The sequence below is a fragment of the Artemia franciscana genome, chromosome 11 (genome assembly GCF_032884065.1).
Source record: "Artemia franciscana chromosome 11, ASM3288406v1, whole genome shotgun sequence".
NCBI lineage: Eukaryota > Metazoa > Arthropoda > Branchiopoda > Anostraca > Artemiidae > Artemia > Artemia franciscana.
In genome coordinates, this window is record NC_088873.1 from 28,719,140 (window position 1) to 28,741,772 (window position 22,633).

Genomic DNA, 22,633 nt, shown 5'->3' on the forward strand with positions numbered 1-22,633 from the left:
TCTGACAATACACAAATTTAGCCCTTGTCTACACGCTTCTAAAAGGATCTGCGCATGCACTGATGAGTCAAAAGCCCGGCTCACATCTAAAGAGCCAGTAATTAATGGATCATCTGTTGCCTCAGAATCAGACAAAATAGCAGCAAGGGTGAACAGAGCATCAGCGCAACCAAGCACTACCGCAAAACCAAACTAGCGGTTTGGCATTTGGCAACAGTGTCTTACATTTGACAATAAAAGCATTTCTATAAGCTTTCATAAAACTGGTGACAGAGTAATTGGGCCTTACGAGCAGCATATGTTAGCTGGCTTCCCTTTTTTCATAATGGGCGTAAGTTGCCCTGTGCAGAAAACATCGAGTACAAAACCAACTGCGAGTATGATCTAGTACAATAATGTTAACATTTCATACAAAAGACAAGTACCATTCACAAGCTGAAGTGCACACAAATCGTCAACTCCGCGCGATTTTTCTTTTTCAGCCTAAAGGCATTTGTAGCTACATCTGAAACAGATAGGTCCAGTCCGGATAACTCGATTTTGATAGCACAGATTCAAGTTGTTCGGTATATGGTCGAACTATACACTAAAGTCGCTTCTAAAGTAAGCTCGCAGGTCCTTTGGATCACTAGGCATGGACTAGGCATGGACGTATTTGGGCAATCTTTCATGTGGTCTTTTCATAAACGACTTCGATCATTGATTATTCTCTCTGTACAGTCATTTTTCACATTCGTGCGATGCTCCTTGAGGGCTTCTAAAATTTACGTTTTGTGTGTACAAGGAGACAATTCAACACACTGCTTTTAGGACGACCACTTTCCATTTACACTGAGAACCAGAACTTAGCATCCTGACATGCTTTTACTAGCTATTGATCCTTTGAGAACCCCAGGATTTCAATATCTTTACGAATTTTCCTAACGGAATTAGCAGCCTTATCTGCGGTTAGAAGTGTATGGATGTTTTCAGCACACGAGGTATTAACCTGTATTTTACTTTCCTGGATACTCCTTTACACGTTGGTTTGTAGTAGACTAATTGGCACGCTAATCTTCTGAAGCGTCCTGCTAAGCACTGTCCGATAAAGTGGGAAGTCGGCCTTTGACCAATCTTTTATTTCATGCCACTGTGAAGTACTTTTGGCCTTTGTAATATACAAATTAACGCATGTTTCAATGATGTTTTCGGCGGAGTGACTTCCCAATAGCACGCTCACTGTGCAACTCACGTTTGGTGTCATGTGACATGGTCTGTATGTGAAACTGAACTAATTTATTAGCAAATGTTTTTGGTGCACAGAATATTGCTACGCCGACAGAGTTTTTTTAATTATGGAGATTCTGTGAGATACACCTCTATTCATATTCCAAGAAGCAATACTAGTGTTCTGTTCATTCATCGGAGCGTTTTTGTTTTCCGATTACTTTTTCATCTCAGGGCATTGGAATAACTGACATGTTTGTTTTGTCAATGCTTCATGTTTTGTCATGTTTCTTTTGTCATGCTTCACATCCAGTTGGTTTCGTGCATGGGGTGCTAGCACTCAACGTATGGCCTTGGACACTGCAACGTGGACGGATCTGGGGAGCAGAGTATGCCCCTGAAACATGACCAAATTTCTGGCAATTATAGCACATCGTTTTGGGAGATGCACAAATTCCTCAATCGTGAAGTGTTCAAAACCTTGTTTTGGCAGGCTTTTCATGGCCAGATCCAGCTGATAACGGAAGGAAAAGTACAACTTAGAGGCTCGAGGAGAACCACCCTGCTCTGGCCTTTCGCAACATGAAACGCAGGCTTTCATCGTGTCGGTATCATATGTGATTGGAATGTTTTTGATCACGCCTATAAAAACTGGGGATTTCTCCTTAACCTCTACACTTTTTGATTTCTGGCTGGTAGAATAAGCAATGCTATTTGCCTTGTCTTTTGTTTTAACAACAACCTGCCATTCAGATTGGTTTCCTTTTTAATTCAACATTATTGACCGATAGGTCTTCTCCGCGCATGCTTGTAATAAACTGTTTTCGTTCTTTTGGCGTGTTTAGGTTCGCTTCCGTCACTTATAGGATTGCTGGGCGGCCATGGGATTGGAACTTGGTTGTAACGCTCGATAAAACCCGAAAACTGCCATCGCATTTCATTCATCAACGATATAACACATGCGCCTACTTTTGCTGTATTGGGCGGTACTTCTTGGAGATCAAATATAACGAACTTGGGGAGTTTTATCTTTTCTTTAGCGCATCGTGCAAGTAGCTTTGCAATATCCACTAAATTATCCTCATCTTGCACTCATTTTGTAAATCGATCACCAGTTTTGGCCTCCTTAGTCAACAGTTATTTTGCCTTTAAAATCGAGTCTCTATTAGAAAATTTCACAGCTCGTATTAAAAACACTTCCTTCTTTTTTCTAACAGCCACTGATCGCGATATATAGTTCAACACGGCATTTAGCATTATAGTCTCTCCCGTGCTTGAAATCGGTTTTACACTTTGAGGCAGGGATGACTTCGATATTTACTCAATCAATGCCCGAATACCAGCGGATATAGGATGTACTCCACTAAACAAGGGAAGCCTACGTCCCCGTTCACCGTACCCCAGCAGTTTAAGGGATGCTCTCCTGGCAGGTACAACGACGCTTGTGACGGAGGAACTGCCCCTCCCCTGCTTGCAAATTAGGGTTACGTTATTGTCTTATTAAACCACTTAACGTCTACACTCTTTTAATGCTCAAAATGAATGATTTTCACTTGTTCCGCAATCCAATTAGATTCAGAGTTAAATCTAGTTTATGCCCTCACAGTTCAACGACAAAATCTATACTGATCTTTGACTGAATCTTACTGATCTTTGATCTTTTGACAGTATCTTTCACCGAAGCTAAAAATCTGTTTCCATAAACAATAATAGTAAAAATCGTATTCTAATGCTGTAATTGATGCACCTAACAATTAGCAATAGGCAAGCATCTGGTCAAAAGAAAATATAAAGTTGAACTACATTTATCAGAACCAACTCTCTAGCATTGCCTATGATAAAGATCCATAAGGCTTCAATGTGTTAATTTCTGTTTATTTTTATCCCCAGAGTCACTTTTTATGCAAGTGTAGTTTTGATGGTATAACCTTCAGAGGTGGATCATTCGATTGGAAATTGAAAGTTATAGTGTCTTTTTTAAGAGTCAAAAGTGATCGGAGGGAAATCAATCTCCCTTCTCCACTCTTTTCCCCCAAAGACATCCAATCAAAATCTTGAGAAAGCCATTTTGTTCAAAATAGGCCAAATGCCAAAAAATCATGCAACCTTGGTTAAAATGGCTACTCACGTTCAATCAATTATTTTATTATCAATCAATTTATTAATACTAAAGAAAACTATTACAAAAGTAAATCAGTTAATATGCCCAAGAAGCAAATAGACCCTGTAGCAATGGTTGTAAGTTGTGCAAGTTGCCTGCTGTTTAGACATAAGGTTTTTTATTGGGGAAAGGGTGCATGTGTGATCCTCGTTCTCCAAAAGGCTTAGAGTTTTAAGATGAAACTTCCAGGAAGTATTGAGAGGGATGTAGAATAAAATCAAAACAGACTTTGAGCATGATGGTTGTCAAAAGGACGTATAAGCGATATCTGATGAACGGCTAAGGGTGTTAAGTTGAAAATTTCACGGTTTGTTGAGGGAGATGTTGAAGATTCGTCGGAGGGCAGCCATCCATCCAGCTATTTTTATATACCCCTTTCCCTCAATACTGATCGGAATTTTTAAAAAGCAATTTTTTTCAAAATAGTGTAAAGGCTTAAGAGCTTATCCTTTGGGGATGCCATTCCCTCACAACCACCTTGGCAAGGATTAAAAACTATACATTTTTTCTATTGTTTGCATGCAAAATTTATCATTGGTAAAAACTGGAATGTTTTGCTCTGCTTGTGTCTGAAAAGGCTAAGGGTATTAAGGTGAAACTTCGAGGAATATTGATGGTTATGTTGAGCTACAGCGAAAACAGTATGTGCATCCGCTTTTTTTTAAGGTGTATGAGCACTATCTTAGGAACGGCTGAGGGTATTAAGTTGAAATTTTCAGGATATATTGATGGGACGCGAAAAAGTGGTCGAAGGCCTTTTAAACTTCTATCCCCTTAAAGAAAACCACTCAAAAATTGAAATAACCATCTTGTTTAAAATAGGCTAAAACTGAAATACCTATGCCCCCTGGAGATGACGTACCCCCTCCCCCAACCTCTGTGGCAAGAGTCATAAGTTATGCAAGTTGCCCACTGTTTGCATAACATGGTTGTAACTGGGAAAAGGGTTCATGTTCAATCTTTGGTCTTTAAATAGGCTTTGAGTATTAATATGAAACTTACAGGATATATTTAGGGGGGTGTTTTACGATTTTAAAACATAATATATGCAGGATGGCTGTCAAAAGGTCGTACCATCAAACAGTTCGTGGTAACGAACTGTAGTAAGGAGCGACCCGGCTCAATAGTAACCAAAACGCTAAAAAATGGAATTTTGATACCAATAGCTACTTTCTAATAACTTTCTAATAACTTTCATCAAGATTAGTCTGACCTATCAAAAGTTACGAGCCTGAGAAAATTTGCATCATTTTAGAAAATAGGGGAAAACACCCCTAAAAGTCATACAATCTTAACAAAAATCACACCATCAGATTCAGCGTATCAGAGAACCAAATTATACAAGTTTCAAGCTCCTATCTACAAAAATGTGGAATTTCGCATTTTTTGCCAGAAGACAAATCACGGATGCGTGTTTATTTGTTGTTTTTTTCCCCAGGGGTGATCGGATCGACCCAGTCGTCCTAGAATGTCGCGGGAGGGCTCATTCTAACGGAAATTAAAAGTTCTAGTGCCCTTTTTAAGTGACCAAAAAAATTGGAGGGCACCTAGGCCCCCTCCCACGCTCATTTTTCCCAAAAGTCACCGGATCAAAATTCTGAGATAGCCATTTTATTCATCATAGTCAAAAAACCTAATAACTATGTCTTTCGGGACGACTTACTACCCCGCAGTCTCCCCGGGAGGGGTTGCAAGGTACAAACTTTGACCTGTGTTTACATCTAGTAATGGTTACTGGGAAGTGTACGGACGTTTTCAGGGGGATTTTTTTATTTGGGAGGGAGATTTTAGGTGGGGGGGTTACGCGGGAGGATCTTTCCATGGAATAACTTCTCATGGGGGAAGAGACTTTCAATGAAGGGGGCGCAGGATTTTTTTGCATTATTTAAAAAACAAGGAAAATAAATATGAGAAGTTTTTTCTACTGAAGGTAAGGAGCAGCATTAAAACTTAAAACGAGGAGAAATATTGCGCATATGAGGGGTTTACTTCCTCGTAATATCTCGCTCTTTACGCGAAAGTATTTTTAGTAATTTCAACTATTTATTCTACGGCCTTTGTGATTCAAGGGTCACTCTTAAGGAATTGGGACAGAATTTCAGCTTTAGTGCAAAGAGCGAGGTATCGACGAGGGATGAACTCCCTCATATACGCAATAAAAATATACGAATATAGAAGTTCGTTACGTAAGTTAATTCGTAAATTACGTATATTTTTTACTAATGAAAATGTTCGTAAAACAATTAAAAGTTCTAGTTGCCTTTTTAAGTAATCAAAAAATTAGAGGGCAGCTAGGCTTCCTCCCTCTCTCCTTTTTTCTCAAAATCTTCCGATTAAAACTATGAGAAAGCCATTTAGCCAATAAGAAAATTAATATGCAAATTTCGTTTTAATTATTTATTTGCGGAGAGCCAAGATCAAAACATGCATGAATTAAAAAACGTCCATAAATTAAATAAAAAAACAAGCTTTTTTAAATGAAAGTAAGGAGCGACATTAACACTTAGAACGAACAGAAATTACTCCGTATATGAAAGGGGCTTTTCTTCCTCAACGCCCCGCTCTTTACACTAAAGTTTTTTCCTTTTTTAAAAAGTAGACCTAAGAGAAAGAGTCAAACTTTAGCGTACAGAGGGAGGCGTTGAGGAAGAAAAGCCCCTTTCATATACGGAGTAATTTCTGTTCGTCTTAAGTTTTAATGTCGCTCCTTACTTTCATTTAAAAAAACTTGTTTTTTTTATTTAATCAATAAATAAAAAACGGCCTGGGGTATTAAATTGAGCTTTCGGGGCATGTTGAGGGGGATAATGAAGAGTTACTGGAGGACAGCCAGACCCATCGTCCTTTTTAGATGCTCCCCACAATAACAGAAATTTTGGGAAACCATTTTACTCACAATAGTGAAAAGCTCTAACAATTATGGACCTGGTGTGGGCATTTCTCCATAGCGGCCGGGATAAGGAGTATAAATTATGCAATCTGTCAACGTTTTATGAGCACGATTTATCACTGGGAAAATAGGATTGTTTTTTTTTATATATATATTCTGGGTGTGTCTGAAAAGGCCAATGGTATTGAAGTGAAATTCTGAGTAATGTAGAGGGGTATATCGAACTAATTCAAAGTACCCTATGGGCATCCAGGTTATCAAAATTCGTATTTGCAACATCTTAGGAATGGGTAAGGGCATTAACTTGAAACTTTTAGTGCCACTACAACTACTGGCGTAACTACTTGTGACTGTGACTGCAATTACTTGTGATGGTGACTACTTGCAACTGTGCCTACTTGCCACTTCGACCATGATAACCTACGGTTGCGAAAACTTGCGACTGGGACTACTACTAATCGTGATAATAAATGCAACTACATGTAACTTGGACTACATTTAATTGCAACTACTTTCAGAAAATCTTGAGGGGAATATTGATAAAAATCCAACCACATTATTTGTAGGCTGGTTGTAAAAGGGGCTTGTCAGTAATATCTCTGGGACGATACAGGATTTATCGTTTAAAAAAGGGGGAATGTTTGATCCTCGGTGTGTCCAAAAACACTAAGGGTATTAAGTTGAAACTTCAGGGAATTTTAGGGGGTCACTAAACTAAATCAAAAGACGCTGTGTGCATTGAAGATGTCAAAAAGGCGTAGTATCTTGGGTAAGGGTATTAAGTTGAAACTTTCAGGACCGATACTGCTACTACTACCGTGGTTGTAACTGGTAGTAGACTGTAACTGGTGTAACGAATTTAATTTCTAGTGATTGCAACTGGTTTTGATTATGACTACTTGCAACTACGGCCAATTCTCCTTGATATACTACTTTCCGAATATGTTACGAAGAATGTTGAAAAGTTATCAAAACACATGATGTGCTTGCTGGTTGTCGCAAGGGTGCATCAGTAATATGCCAGAAAGGCCTGAGATTATGAATTGAAATTTTTCAAGGCACGTTGAAAAGTGCTGGGTGGGCGAGATGCTCCCCCTAGTCTTTTTAGATGCCCCCCTCAACACTGGTCAAAACTCTAAATTAGCCGTCTTTTTAAAATAGTTAAAGGTCTATCAAGTGTTCCTCTGGGGACGCCAGGCCCTCAGAGCCCAGGGGAAAGAATGATAAATTATACAGTTTGCCTATTGTTTGCATACAACATTTACCATTCTGAAAGGGGATACCATGTATGATCCTGGATGCATCAGAAAAACTAAAAGTTTCAAGGGAATATTGAGGGGGCTGTTATGTGTATCTGCACATCAGTCAGCATATCGGTTCAATTATTCTGTATCAAGCTGGTTTCTTTTTGTACCGAGTCAGGACTAAGCTCATTTTTAGACTGAGTGAGTATTTGACTAATTCAGCACATGAGCCGAGTCTCTAGCTTGAACTTGGGTCGCTTTTGAGGATATTCAAGGAGTTGCTTGTTTTTGCACAGTATCACCAAAACTCCATAGCTTTGACTGAACTTGTTTTTACACTGGTTCAGAGCTCTGCTCCTTATTGCATCGAGTCAAGGTCCAGTTGGTTTTTCTCTGAATCACAGTTGAAGTGTTTTTTTTTGTTTTTTTTTTTTCGTCAATTTAATCCCTAGCAGGTACTTGACTTTTTTTTTTCTGAAATAAAGAATTCTTGAATTTTTCAGCGTAAAAAAGGAGCAGCATGACTGCCTTTCCGCTAGAAAGATTGTAGTGAAAGGGGGGAACTGGAATCATTTGCAAGATTCCAGTTTTAATAAATTGTAAGAAGCCCACCTTTTCCGTTAAACCTTGCTTTGGAATTGAATGGATCATAGCCCTCCTGTAGGTGCATTTCTCCAACTTTTTAATAATGCTGAATTAGATGGCTATCTTAAAATTTCTATCCCTTACGACAGTACCTGGAGAACAAAAGCGTACAAAAAGGGAGGGGGGCTTGGTGCTTTCCATTAGCTATTAGTTCTAGAGAACTGCACTATAATTTCCAATTTATCATTGATTGGGTCTCTTTCAAAGTTTCTACGGGCATCCCTTCTGTATGAATAGCCATCTCTGCTTTATCAATGCTAACATATTGATTCTGAAAAGGGGTAAATGACAGATTTATATATGAATTCAAGAACTAGTATTCCTTCAAGCTGTTCTAACCGAAAGTAGTTTTATGATAAAATATTGAATCATGCTGAATCTCCTAAGAGAAACTGAAGTTTCTTGTCTACTCTTCAAAGAGAAGCCAAAACTGCTTTATTTATTCAAGTTGTGCCTATAAATTCGCCTTATTTTTTATGTTAATACAAAAAATCTTTCCGATTAAGAATTTTTCAACAAAAAAAAGCCATACTAAAAATAAGCACACAATTGGGTTGAATCCAAGTCGAACCTAAAACGAACAGAAGTTACTACAGGCAGGAGTTAGACTATTGCTCCTTTTCCCTTCCCTAACCATAGAAGTCCTAAAGCCCATTGCGTAATTTGCGTTTTTATGAGAATTATATTTATTTGAGCAATGTGCTCTAATTTTTAATAATACCGACGAAATATAAGTATAAATCAGTATAATATTCAATATGATTAGAAAGAACTAATGCACATAAATTGAATATCAAATAACACAATCAAGTAACATAAGTTACTGATACTCTCAGCAATTCAACATTTTACTTAACTGTATTTTTTTATTTTACATTGTGATACATATGCAAAATGTTTAAAATGTTTTTTGTTTTAGTAAAGCGTAAATGACACAATAGGCATAAGAACTTTTTCAGTCAGGGGAAAGGAAGGAGGCAGTAGCCAAAGTCTCATTTTTCGTAAATTTCGTTCGTTTTAAGTTTTAATTCAATATACAATTTAATTTTTACTTGTTTAAAGATTGATTTATTCATTTATATCCGTATCTGTTGTCTTTGCGTTTGATATTATCATTTATTTTAATTTCTCAATGTTTTGGGTTTTTATATCCTTTGATTTTGACTTCTGGTTGTTTTGAGTTTGAATTATTATACGACTTAGATCTGCTGGTCTAAAGTTTTACATGGCTCTTCACTTTTCTCTGAAGAACTTTTTTCTCGGGAAGTTTAAAAGAGTGATTTCCGTCAGTTTTTTATTGTCGAAGTCTTATTATTGTTTAATATAATAAATAATTCTCCAGTTCTTCAGGTCTTCGGCTTAAGAATTAAAATACCCAATTCTAATTTAACTTCTTAAGTTACATAAGATGATATGAGCGTTGACTTCGAGTAAATTTAATGCAATTAGTTTATGAATTATCCTAAGGTATCACAGGCCCGCTAACATCCCCCTCAACATTCTCTGAAAGTTGCAACTTAACAAGCTTAACAATACCTGTGGTATGCATTGCAAACACCAGTTTAAGAAGCTGGACGTGCAGAGTATCTTTCGACTTAGTTCAGTTTCACCTGATAGTTTCAACTAAGTACAATTGGTCTATCCTGAAATATTGCAGATACACCCTTTTGACAACCGGACCACAAACAGTGTCTTTTTATTTATTTCACGATCATTCCCTAAAGGTTTCAGCTGAACACCATTAGCCATTCCTGAGATATTGCCTATTCACCCTTTGGATAATCAGGATGAACACTGTGTCATTTGTTCTAGTATAACACCCTCAACATTATCTGACAGTTTCAACTTAATACCTTTAACTGCTTCTAAGATATTGCACAAACTGATTTGACAAGCTGAGTGTACATAGTATCTTTTGATTTAGTTCAATATATCTTGGAAGTTTTAACTAAATACTATTAACCGATCCTAAGATGCTCTAGGTAGGCTCTTTTGACAGCCCGTATACACATAGTTGTATTTCGATTAAGCTATATATCTCCATCAACATCCTCTGGAAGGTTCAACTTAATAGCCTTAACTATTTCTGAGAAATTGCAGACATGCCGTTTTGATAACCAGGATGCATATGGTATTTTTTTATTTATTATAACTTTTTACAGAGATTTCTTGAAAGTTTCAACTTAATGACCTTAGCCATTCGTGAGGCATTGTAGAAAACCACTTTTGACGAATTGGATGCAGAATGTCATTTTGACAATCATGCTATATTTTAAATAGTTTTGACTTAGGTCAATAGTTCTAGTTGTAATAATAAAATTTACAGCAGGATTTGCATTCACAGTTGTAATTGCAGTAGTAGTATCACTACTAGTAGTAGCAGTCTCAGTCGCAAGTGGTAGAAGCTGCAGTTACAAGTTTCCACATATAAAGTCCCAAGTTGCTTCACTTGCAGTCGTAAGCAGTTAAACTCGCAATTGCAAGTAGATACAGTTGCAGTCATAAGTTGTAACAGTTGCAAGTAGTCATGGTAACAAGTTATCGTAGTCACAAGTGTTCGCAGTCGCAAGTAATCAGAGAAAAAAGTAGTCTTGGTCACTAGTATTCATAGTCGCAAGTAGTCAGAGCCCAAGCCATAAGTAGACACGATCACAAGCAATTGCAGTGGCAGTTGCAAGTAATCGTAGTAGCCATTTCAGATTGTCGCAGTCTCAGTCGCAAGTAGCTGAAATCAAAATTACAATTAGTCACTCTTGCAAGCGTTCATAAGACATCGTCGTCTCAGTTGCGAATAGTTGCTGTCGTAAGTATTTGCAACTGTAGCCACAATAGTAGTAGCAATAGTGGTCCAGAAAGTTTCAAGTTAATACCATTAGCCGTTCCTGTGATATTGCAGATATGCCCTTTTGATAACCTGGATGTACACAGTGTCTTTTGATTTAGTTTAGAAGACTACTCAACATTCGCTTAATACTCTTAGTCTTTTCTGAGGCATCCAGGATTACACATTATCCATTTTCTGAATGATAAATCCTGTATGCAAACAGTAGGGCATATTGCATATTTTATAATTCCTTTTCGGGGGCTCTGGGGGCATTGTATCCCCATTGGAATAGTTATAAGAGCTTTTGATTATTTTGAATAAAGCTGCTATTTTAGACTTTTGACAAGTGTTGAGCGGGGTATCTAAAAAGGATAAGGGGAGCCTTTTGCCCACCCAGCACTTTTCAACGTGCCCTGAAAGTTTCAAATTAATACTCTTAGCCTGTTCTTAGATGTTACTGACTCACCCTTTGGACAATCAGAAATCACAAAATGTGTTTTGATTTTTTTCAACATTTTTCGTGACGTTTTCTGAAAGTAGTATATCAAGGAGCAGTGGTCTTAGCTGCAAATAGTAGTAGTCAAAATCAGTTGCAGTCACTAGAAGTTACAAACCCAGTTGAAGTCTCAGTAGGAGTAGTAAAATATTTGAAAATTGTTCATCCTATTTCACTAAAGCCGCTACAAATAGTGATAAAATAAATATATATGACTAAGGAAAAAAAAACAAGCAAAAATCACTTTAAAAAAAAGTCTTTCTAATGGAAGTAAGAGTTAAGTTGAAACTCAAACGAACGAAAACTATTGCTTTGCAGCCTAGGCTACATAACCTATAAAACAGGTTTGAATAAAGCGACTGATGATATCTCTCTATGTTTGCAGGATTATCCATAACTAGCGCTCTGCTGAAAACCTTGAACCGCATGTTAATTTGTCAAGTAGAAACATCAAGCATATTTTCGACGGTGTAAAAAAATCTATTCAAAATGTTTGTATGTGGTTGAAATTTGTTTGATTTGATTTGACTTCGACAAATTGAGCTCAGTACAAAGAATGACTCTCTTCGGTTCCAAAATAGATTTTTTATGGTCATTTTGTTGACATTTCCAAAGTGAAGCTGTCTTACTAGCCTTAGCAAACAAATTAACTTCAGAATTTGCGTCATAACTGGAAGTTCTCCGTTCTATATACAGAAATAATAAGATATCTGCAGCTCACAAGTTCAATGTTTTTTTAGCACTAGAGTGAGTTTGAAATTTCTTATTGCTAGCTCAGAGACGTTGGCTCTGGGGTGGACTCGGAGCTGAGGACCCCAACTACTAAATTCTTCCGAACTGCCAGACACTTTTTACCTACGTTAAATAATAAAATCTGTTTTCGTATTATCCTCCACTCCCGAAAAAATCTTTTGTACGTGACTCTACTAGCTAATGATATTGCGACCAAGACCTAATCCGACATTTTTTCCTACTTGGCCTAGTTTTATACTTCCAAAAAGGCTTTATCGAAAGAATATAAAGTCACGTTGTGTCCATTGACGCATTTTTTGTTTTGTTTTGGGGAACATCCCCTTATCCTGTAAAAGTCTAATTGCCTCTTTATCAGTCCTTGGCGAGTCCCAGATCTTCATTTTAACCTCAGTGGTCAGACACTATTCTCTATCACTATATATCGCAAACTAAATAAATTTCATTCATTCAACTTGAATTGGATCACTATAATACATAAGTACCAGACAGTTTTTGGGTCTTTCAACTATGCTGAACAAAATGACTTTCTCAAAGTTTTGACCAGATAAATTTGGGGGAAGAGGATCGTAGAAGGAGCGCTAGTTGCCCTCCAATCCTTTTGGTTACCTAACAAGAACACTAAACCTTTTAATTTCCGTTCGAATGGACCCTTTTTTATCTTTTAGGACAATTATTTTGATACGCTCATCCCAAGATGAAAAACAACAAACAAACAAATAAACATACATCCGTGATCTTTAATCTGGCGAAAAATGGAAAATATATAGGAGGTTGAAACATCTGCAACAGTGTTTTCTGATCTTCTAAATTGGATGGTTTTTTAGAAGACTTTTAGTGGGTGTTTGATTTGAAAAATAAAGCCAACTTTCTCAGGCCTGTTACTTTCGTTGGTTAACATTAAACTCCATGAATTTTATATATTTGGAATCAGTATAATATGTCAATTCTTTTGATGTATGTATTGCTATCATTCCGTCTTCAAGAGTTTCGGTTACCACCGAGCCGATTCAATCCTTACTTACGGTTCGCTGCCACGAAATGTTTTATTATGTTAAAATGAACATGAAGGGAGGGGGTTAGTCGAAAAACTAGAAAAACATAAACAAGTAATATAAATTGTCACTAAATATCAAATTTGAAAGTGTGTTTTCCTGTGGGTTTTCCTAGGACAATTATTCTAAGAAATTAACCTTTGGTGAAGAATATACAGGAAGGGGAATAACTAGCCAAAAACTAGAAGCAAATAAAAGACGAAAATAAAAGGAAATCCAGGTAATTTTGTAGAAAATACGACATGGATCTAACCTAAATAGGAAAATTTGAATGCCAAAAACAGCTTAGAAACGTATATCTATACCCAACACACAGTAATAACAAACAGGAGCCGGCATATCCATCCCCTCCTTGGTATTTCCCACCCATACTCCCTCTTGATAATTCCAAATATTCCTTAAAATGGAAATTGAAAGCTACTTTTTTGTTTTAGTTGTAGTGTATGTACCAATACGTTGCTTCTCTCACTTTTTCAGTTCTGTGCTTGAGAATTCAAATATTAAATTGTAAGTAAAATTTTGGACAAAATTTGATTCTTCAGTCAAAATTTTCGATGAAAAGTAGTTTTGTTCAATAAGCTCTGTATTATAATTTTACTAATGAAATTTGCGTGGACAGACGGGTATTATTGTTCATATGGATGGAAGTTCTGCATGAGTTGGTCTTCTACTTGGCTGAAGCCATCCAGCATCCACAATAGTGTTCTCTGATGTTTAAATATATTGTTTGAGTTGGCACAAATACATTTAAAAATTTTGTATCAGTGAAAGCCAAACACCTGGTAGTGCTTGTTACCAACCATCCCCCAAAACCCAAGATGCCCTGCCTTTTCCCCCTCTGTGCCGGAAGAAACATGAATCAAACATTTATACAGGTCCAGTAATTATACTTTTTGGAATTCCCGCAATAGTTGTCAGGGCAAGGGCTGTAAGTTGGATAATCCTTCCACCCTTTTTTTATATATAGCAAATGTTATTGAGAAAGGTATGCCTACTGTCTGACCCTTGACTTATCAAACAGAAAATATTCCCTATTCCCATCTGCAATACCATCACTAATGCCGTTGATAATTTTACTCTTTGTATTAGATAAAAAAAAATTGCTTAAATATAACAGAAATTATTCCTTATATAAGGGAGGGATGCCTTCTGTTCCACCCTCGATCGGCACATTAAAGTGTTCTGAGCTCTAATAACGCTTCTTATTCAAATCAAATGACTTTGCGTTTCAGGAGTCGTTCTTAAGGAATTGGGCCAAAAAGTCAACCTGTAGTGTGAAAAACAAGGGTTGAAGAAGGGTACTCCCCTTATATACGGGATTATTTCTGTTCGTTTTAAGTTTTAACACTGCTTCTTTTCTTCAGTTAAAAAGCTTGTTCGTTTTTCTAATTTAATTTTCGATAGTTTTTCAAATCATATCGTAAAACTACTTCTCCTAACTAGTATCCCTTCAATACCTTTAGAATGACCCATAGTCGCTACTCTTTTCTTCCTAAATTATTTAATACCATGAAGATATTTAACAGCGATTCCTTCAAGAGGCAGGTGTTTTTAATTTTCTTCAAGAAGCAGTTGCTTTTAATTTTCTTCAAGAAGCAGGTGCTTATTACGTAATAGGGAGCGTTTTTCTTCAATTATAAAGTTGAAAACCCATGAGTACCAGGGAAAACCTTCAAGGCTCCACCAAATCATATTTTCTTTGGTTGTTACGTCGTATAAAATGCTTCCTTTAAGACATTTCGAGATTTTTTTTAAGATATTTTTCTTCAAGGCGTTTACTAGATGTTTATTAAGACATTTTTCTTCAAGGCATTTTTCAAGACGTTTCAAGACATTTGAAGACGTTTATTAAGAAATTTTTCTTCAAGGCATTTTTCAAGACGTTTCAATACATTCCAAGACGATTTTAAGACATTTTTTAGCAAGACGCTTTCCGTGACGTTTCAAGACATTTCAAGACGTTTTTATACATTTTTCTTCCAGATGTTTCAAGACGTTTTGAGAAATTTTTCTTCAAGACGTTTCAAAATATCTCAAGACGTTTTTAAAGAAATTTTTCTTCAAGCCATTTTTTCAAGACATTTCAAAACGCTTTTTAAAATATTTTTCTAAAGACGATTTTCTTCAAGATTTCTTTGGTTCTTACATAATGGGAAATGTCTACCTGGTTTAAGGATGACGCATTCTCGCGTTACTTGTTTCTTAAGGGCTCCGTGAGGAATCCCCACTTGTAACTGAGGAGGACATACATGTGGGGTTTTACATAATGACGATGCAGACATGGGTGTTACGGAATACTCCAAGATTTTCTTTCTTAAAGATTTCATTTTCCTTTCAAGACTTTTTTTTTCTTTCAAGGCGTTTTTTCGAGATCTCAATTTCTTTAAGATTTTTTTACAAAAGGATCAAGACTTAGTTGATATGCCATGATTTAATTGACATGCCGGGGAAAAAAATCGATTACTTAAAATTGATTACGTTTGACACGCAGGATGTTAAGTAATAGTTTAAAGTGTATTATCAGATAATATCGGGGATTGTTCTTAGCACATTTTTAGTAATAGTCTTCTATTCTATTGAAGCTTGAATGCACTATCGGAGGTGAAATAAAAGCAAGAGTATGATGATGGCAAGAATATTGTACACCTTCGTATACGATCAAAATTCTATCTTTTTTTCTTTACTACACTGAATTTTACCCTTACAGTAGAGGTTATCTTAAACAAGCATACCTATGTACATAGGATACATGATGCTTAAATTACATTAGTGAAATACATTGAAGTTTTATCCTGGAACAAGAAATCTAGGGAATTTTTTCTTCTTTTTTGTACCGACAAGTTTTATTAATAAAAACAAATTTACAAACATTATTGAAACACTTTATTCATAGGACACTGAAATCAATATTATACAGGTAGGAGGGATATATTTTTAGCAAGAAAAATATTCAACCGAGGATTATCAACGTAAATGCTGAAAAATTCACCATAAGTATTTCCACGATATCAAAAATATAATACTACATTAAAACCATAAACTAGATCTATTGAAAGGATTGGGTGATCAATTAGAAGTAAATTCAGGTTGGTACAGGACGTGTGCTTTTATTTTCATTTTTCTCGGTATTATTTTCTGGCAATTCCCAGTCTGTGACACGATGTGACTGACACATGTTACCCTCTGGCAAACATTATCCTATATATGGTATTTTTCGAGTATTATCCCGCAAAAATATTCGTTATCACTAGAACTGATTATCTAAGCTCAATGAAAAATCCTCAATAGCGTTTCTTCTGATGACTGTGGGCAATTGACGCCCAGTACAGCGTGGCATAATGTACCAGCGTGGCGTAATGTACCAGCTTGATGACACTCACTAACGCAGATTATCATGCCTGAAGGGTCTTCAGCCTTTTCCCCACAAAAATCACTTCGTAAATTAGAAATGACCATTGTTTTTATTCGAACAGTGGAAACTTGCAATTTCATTGTTAGATAGCGTTGCTCCTTGATAATTTCCAGTCTTTGACACTCAATGGCTGATACTTGGCACCCTCTGGCAACCATTATCACACGTATAGCATTTTCGGACATTTTCCTACAAAAATATCTTGTTACACCAGAATCATTCGTTTAAACTTAATGAAAAATTCGCTTTAGCGTTTCTGTTGATGAATCCTGGTATTTGAGTTATGCGTGGCACAATATATCAGCTCGATGACTCCCTCTGGCGCACATTATCACACTTAAGGATTTTTCAACCCTTTTCCAACAAACACAAACTTTATAAAGTAACAATTAACTTTGGTTTTATTTGAACAGCGGAAACTTGCCATTTCATTTTTAGATTGCGATGTTCCATGGCAATTTCCTTCCTGTGACACTCAATGGCTGACATGCAGCATCCTCTGGCAAGCATCATCACTTATAAAAGTATTATTTGAACCTTTTCCGACAGAAAACTTCCTTTACACTAGAATTGATCGTTTATACTTAATGAAAAATCCCAATAGCGTTTTTTTTCTGATGACTCCAGGCAATTGAGGCCAGCGTAGCGTAATTTACCTGCCCGATTGCAGCCTCTGGCGCACATTATCATTTTTCACAAAAATAACCTCATAAACCGAAAATACTACTACTAGTGATAATAATAATAACTCACTGCAGCACTAAGCCGCCTGAGGCCAACACAGATACGCACCCTTCTCTTCCAACCTAATCTATTCAAGGCCTCCCTCTTTACATTCTCTGAGGAAGTTTCCATTTCCTTTAAATCTTTATTTATGACATCCTCCCACCTCAAACGAGGATCACCTGCTTTCTGTATAACCCCAGACGGTTCACCAAAAAGGACAATCTTCGGCAATCTGTCATCCTTCATCCGCAGAAGGTGACCTAGCCATCTCAACCTTTCTTTCATTATAGCCCTAGAAAGTGGAATTGAAGCAAATTTTTCGCACAACCTACTGTTTGGAATACGGTCAGTCATTTCGATACCCAGAACAATCAGTAGGCAATTTCTCTGGATAACATCTAGTAAATTTTCATCCGCGTTTCGGAGCGCCCATACTTCAGAGCCATATTTGACCACAGTCATCACTGTAGCTTCCAGTATTTTAATCTTGGCTTGTAGACTTATCTTCCTATTCTTCCAAACTTTTTTTAACTGTGAAAAAACACCGCGAATCTTAGCTATTATTCTACTTTTACCATCTTCACTGCTCCCAAAGGTCTTTACTAATAATACTATCAAGATAAGTGAAGCTGCCCACCTAATCAATCTCTTCATTACCCAATGTCACCTTTTCATCTTCACTTATTCCTAACCTTAGGGACTTGGTCTTCTTAACATTAATTTTCAAACCTATTTTAGCACCCTGAACTCACAAAACCTCTAAAAATTCATTCATTTTGCTCACACTTCCATCTAATATGCTTAAATCATCAACATAATCTAAGTCCACCATTGTCTTTATTTGAACAGCGGGAAATTATCATTCCATTGTTAGAATTAGGCTTACGTTTCATGAGGCTTACCCCGAGCTCGACGGAATTTCTGAGATTGAAGCGTTTATAGGATGCAAACTGTAACCGTGACAGAGAAGCTAAATGAATGGGTGGCCACAGAAATATTTCTTTAGCATAGTAAACCGATCAATTTTGCGAGTATGAATAGGGAAAATGTCTGAAAGAGACAAATTTGGTCAGATAAATGCTTCATTTTTAATAATAGTTTCAAGATTCGGCACTTTTAAATACTTTTGGTCTTCCAAGAGGGAGGGGGTGAGATTGAACTTTGGATTTGTTACTTCTTCGTAGTGTGATATCAAGAATAAAAAAAATCCGAATTTACAGTGATGAGAGTGGTAAAGCATGATATTGTGCATTAGTAGGCGCATGAGTAAGCATGAGTATTGTTGATCGATGAAGAATCAGTTAATTGTTATTTTTATCTTATTATTTTTATTTTTAAAAATTTGCATATTAATTATTATTGTCGTTTTTATTTAATTTAATTAAATAATTAATTTTCAATAGTTCAGTAGTTACGTGGACTTCCGCGCGACCAGAAACCCTCGAAGGTTGTGCAACAGTGCTGTTTATTTTATTGAGCTATTTGAGATTGTTAAAAAAATAAAAGTTGAAATTGTTGCAACTAGTCGTCAAGCAGGTCGTGGTAATGAGCAGTAAACAAGCAGTGGCGTGACTGAATAGTAACCAAAACTCTTAAAAAAAGAATGTCGATTTCAATAAATACATCAAAAGAATCAAATTATTATGCTGAATCCAAATATATATGATTCATTAGTTTTTGTATTATCCATCAAAAGCCACGTATCTGAGGAAATTCATCGGATTTTCGAAAGGGGAGAAGACCCTAAAAGTCAAGGAATCATTATTGAAAATAATACTTTGAACTTCAACGTATAAGGGAACCCTATCGTAGAAGTTGCAAAAATATAGAAAAAGCCCAAACATGTGCAACTTTGTATTATTCTATTTCTGTCAAAAGAAAGATCACGGTTGCGGGTTTATTTGTTCTTTTTTCCAGGGGTGATCGAGTCGAACCAATAGTCCTTGGATATCGAAGAGGACCCATTCAAACGGAAATTAAAAGCTCTGATATCCTCTTTTAGGTAACCAAAAAGATTAGAGAGCAACTAGCCCCCTTCCAACGCCCCTTTTTTATTCGAAGTCATCCGATCAAAAATTTAAGATAGCCATTTTGTTCAGCATAGTTGAAAGGTTTTGTAATTATGTCTTTTGGGATATCATGACCCCCCAAAAGCCCCTGAGGAAAAGTGTGTAATTCATGAAAATTTTCCATTGTTTACGTACAATATTTGTTACTGAGAAGTATACAGACATTTTTCTTTGGGGGGGAGGGTGGCGTATTAATTTTATACTGGGGGGTTTTCAACGGGGAGAATTGTCCATGGAGGAGGAGGAAGTTCTGGTGGGTGAACTTCCCATGGGAAGTTTTATCTACAGTAATTTGTCAAAATTAATGTACTAAAATCTTTTTATTTATCTTAATTTCTCTTTGCCGACTCAATTTTTTCATGTGGAGATGTTAATAGAATTGTCCGGGGGAAATTTTACCGGGTTGAAATTGTATAAAGTATCTCTTTGTACAGGGAGGGTTTTACGCAAGAGAAATGTTCGATAGGGGAGTTATCCGCGGGATAAATTCTGCAGGGGAAATTTTCTGAAGGAGCAACTTTCTAATAGTAGGCGGAGGAGGTATTTACGCTTTTCCACGGAGGAGAGGATTTCTTGTATGATTTCAAAAATAATTAGAAATTAAAGTCTATTGCAAATGAAAGTGCACTAAGACAAAATTTTCATCCAAATTCATCTGCAAGAAATTTTCTGGGTGCAATTTTCAGCTAGAATGGAATTGTCTAGGAAGAATTTTGCTGTCAGAGGTAGGGGCGTTTTAAGTGAGAAGAAATTTCCATGGGGATATTTTCCGTGGGGGGAAGAAAATTTCCATGAAGAGAGAGTCAGATTTTCCTTGATTATTTTTAAATAATCAGAAACTTATTAAATAAGCAAGATTTTTCAAAACTCAAGGAATATAAAAACTTAAAACAAACAGAAGTTATTACGTATATGAGGAGGTTTTCCCCTCCTGAATACCTTGCTCTTTACGCAATTGCTCTACTTTTTGTCCCAATCCTTCAAGTACGACTCTTGAAACACAAGGGTCGCTTATGTAAAACAATAAGATTTTTTTAAATACTAGAAAACTATAGCGTGAAGAGCGAGTTATGAAGAACATCCTCCATATACGCAATAGTCTCTGTTCGTTTTAAGTCTTGATATGGGTCCTTACTTTTAGTTGAGGAAAAAAATATTATTTAATAGATAGATAGATAGATAAGTGTATTTCTAAACCCCATGGGCCATATACACACAAAGTATAGATAAATAACAAACAAGCAAGTAGATCAAACAACAGTACAAATTATAAACACACGCTAATTATTAGTAATATTAATATTTAGTATTAATAAAGATTTATCTTACCAGTACTTTTTTTCTTTAATGCTCAGCTGATGGTATGGTGCCCTTTTTCATATTTCTGCTAGTTTATAGCCGCTTTATGTTTCACCGTCTGTCTTTGCTTTCATTTGAAAGTAAAGAAATTACGTTACAGTAGCAAAGATGTAAAAGAACCTAAGGCTAGAAAAAAATTAGTTTGAAACTAAACGAACGAGTACACCATAACGTTTGAGGTGCCTCCTTATATCCTCGTGGGCAAGTACTTATTCAGCAATATTATACAAATTCAAATGTTTGTTCGTGTGTCTGTTCAGTGATTTGCAGCGTACGTACTTAAGCTAGAACCTTGAGTTTTCAGTGAATAATTCCGAAGCCATAAGAATTGAAACCTATCTGTAGTTTTCTAAAAAGAAACTATAATTTTCTATAATTTTATAGTTATAGAAAAAGTTTGCTGATGGAAGTAAAGAGCAAAGACAAAACAAAACAAACAATAATTAGTGCAACACTATGCATGCAATATCTGCCATATTGGTCTGAATAGTCCAACTCACAATATTTCTTTAATTTTTTTGAATTTGGAATAAAACAAGCGTTTTACTGAAAACACAACATCGACGCCAAAAACACGATTGAGAGCAGAACAATCCTAAAATATCCTGTAGAAAACAGAAATCTGATTCATGAGGTTCTCATTAGTCTTTTATGGGTCATGAAACCAATAGTGTAAGGTTTTAATTCTTTCAAAACCTCAAGGAAGATAAATTTCAGTAAAGCGCTAGTTTTTCAAATTCGACAAATTTTGCGAAATGTTCCAGGTCAGTTTATTAAACCAAGATTGCAGATTTGTTGCAACACTGCAAGATTGCAGTGTTGCACAAACTGCGAAGCAAAATTTTTTGTTCGTTGTAAGTATCTTTTTCGCTCTTTAATTTTTTTTTTGGATAAACTTGCTTATTTTAAATAATTTTTTTTGTCTCTGGGTTGTAAAGATATCTATATATATAAAAATAAATTGTTTGTGGGTTATGTCTGTTACACTTTGTCTGTTACACCAGATTATATCTTCTATATATATATATATATATATATATATATATATATATATATATATATATATATATATATATATATATATATATATATAAATAACTTGTATGTATTTTTGTGTTGAGGGTTTAAATATAAAAACTGGGAATTGCATAAATATTTCGAAATATTTTGACAATAGATTAATGTCATTTGAAAACCTTAAAAAAGATAGTTAAAATTTTGAGGTTTATTATAAATTGTTGAGCTTTAGCAAGCTTGGCACGTGAAGATTTTTCTAACTGTCAATGTTATAGAATGTTACCAAAGAGCAAAACCAGGCTTGCGGTTCAAAGAGAAAGGGCCAGATTAGGAATGTGCAATTTACGTCAACGAAGGCGTGTCGAGGAACTACTAGAGCAACGCGAAACCAGACTTGCTGCTGAAAGAGAAAGTAAAAAAAGAAGGCGTGTCGAGGAATCACAAGAGCAACGTGAAAACAGGCTTGCGGCTTCAAGAGGTAATGCTAGACTAGGAATGTGCAATTTACGTCAACGAAGGCGTGTCGAGGAACTACCAGAGCAACGCGAAAACGGAGTTGCTGCTAAAAGAGAAAGTGAAAAACAAGGCGTGTCAAGGAATCACAAGAGCAATGTGAAAACAGGCTTGCGGCTTCAAGAGATAATGCCAAAAGAAAGCGTGCCGAGGAATCACAAGAGCAACGTGAAAATTATCGCATGTCATTCAGGTACAGCCCAGTCGATGGTTATAGTAGATGTGTTCAAATCGGAACTATGTCTAAAATTTGTCCCTACTGCAAG

General features: G+C 36.2%; 2 protein-coding genes across 4 annotated transcripts in view; one reads left to right on the forward strand and one right to left on the reverse strand.

Annotated features, from left to right (window-relative positions):
* The window catches only part of LOC136033053 (chitooligosaccharidolytic beta-N-acetylglucosaminidase-like), a 176,084-nt gene that overhangs the window by 137,462 nt on the left and 15,989 nt on the right, over window positions 1-22,633 (forward strand). The gene's annotated exons all lie outside the window — the stretch shown is intronic.
* The window catches only part of LOC136033054 (uncharacterized), a 63,151-nt gene that overhangs the window by 29,376 nt on the left and 11,142 nt on the right, over window positions 1-22,633 (reverse strand). The window lies entirely within an intron of this gene.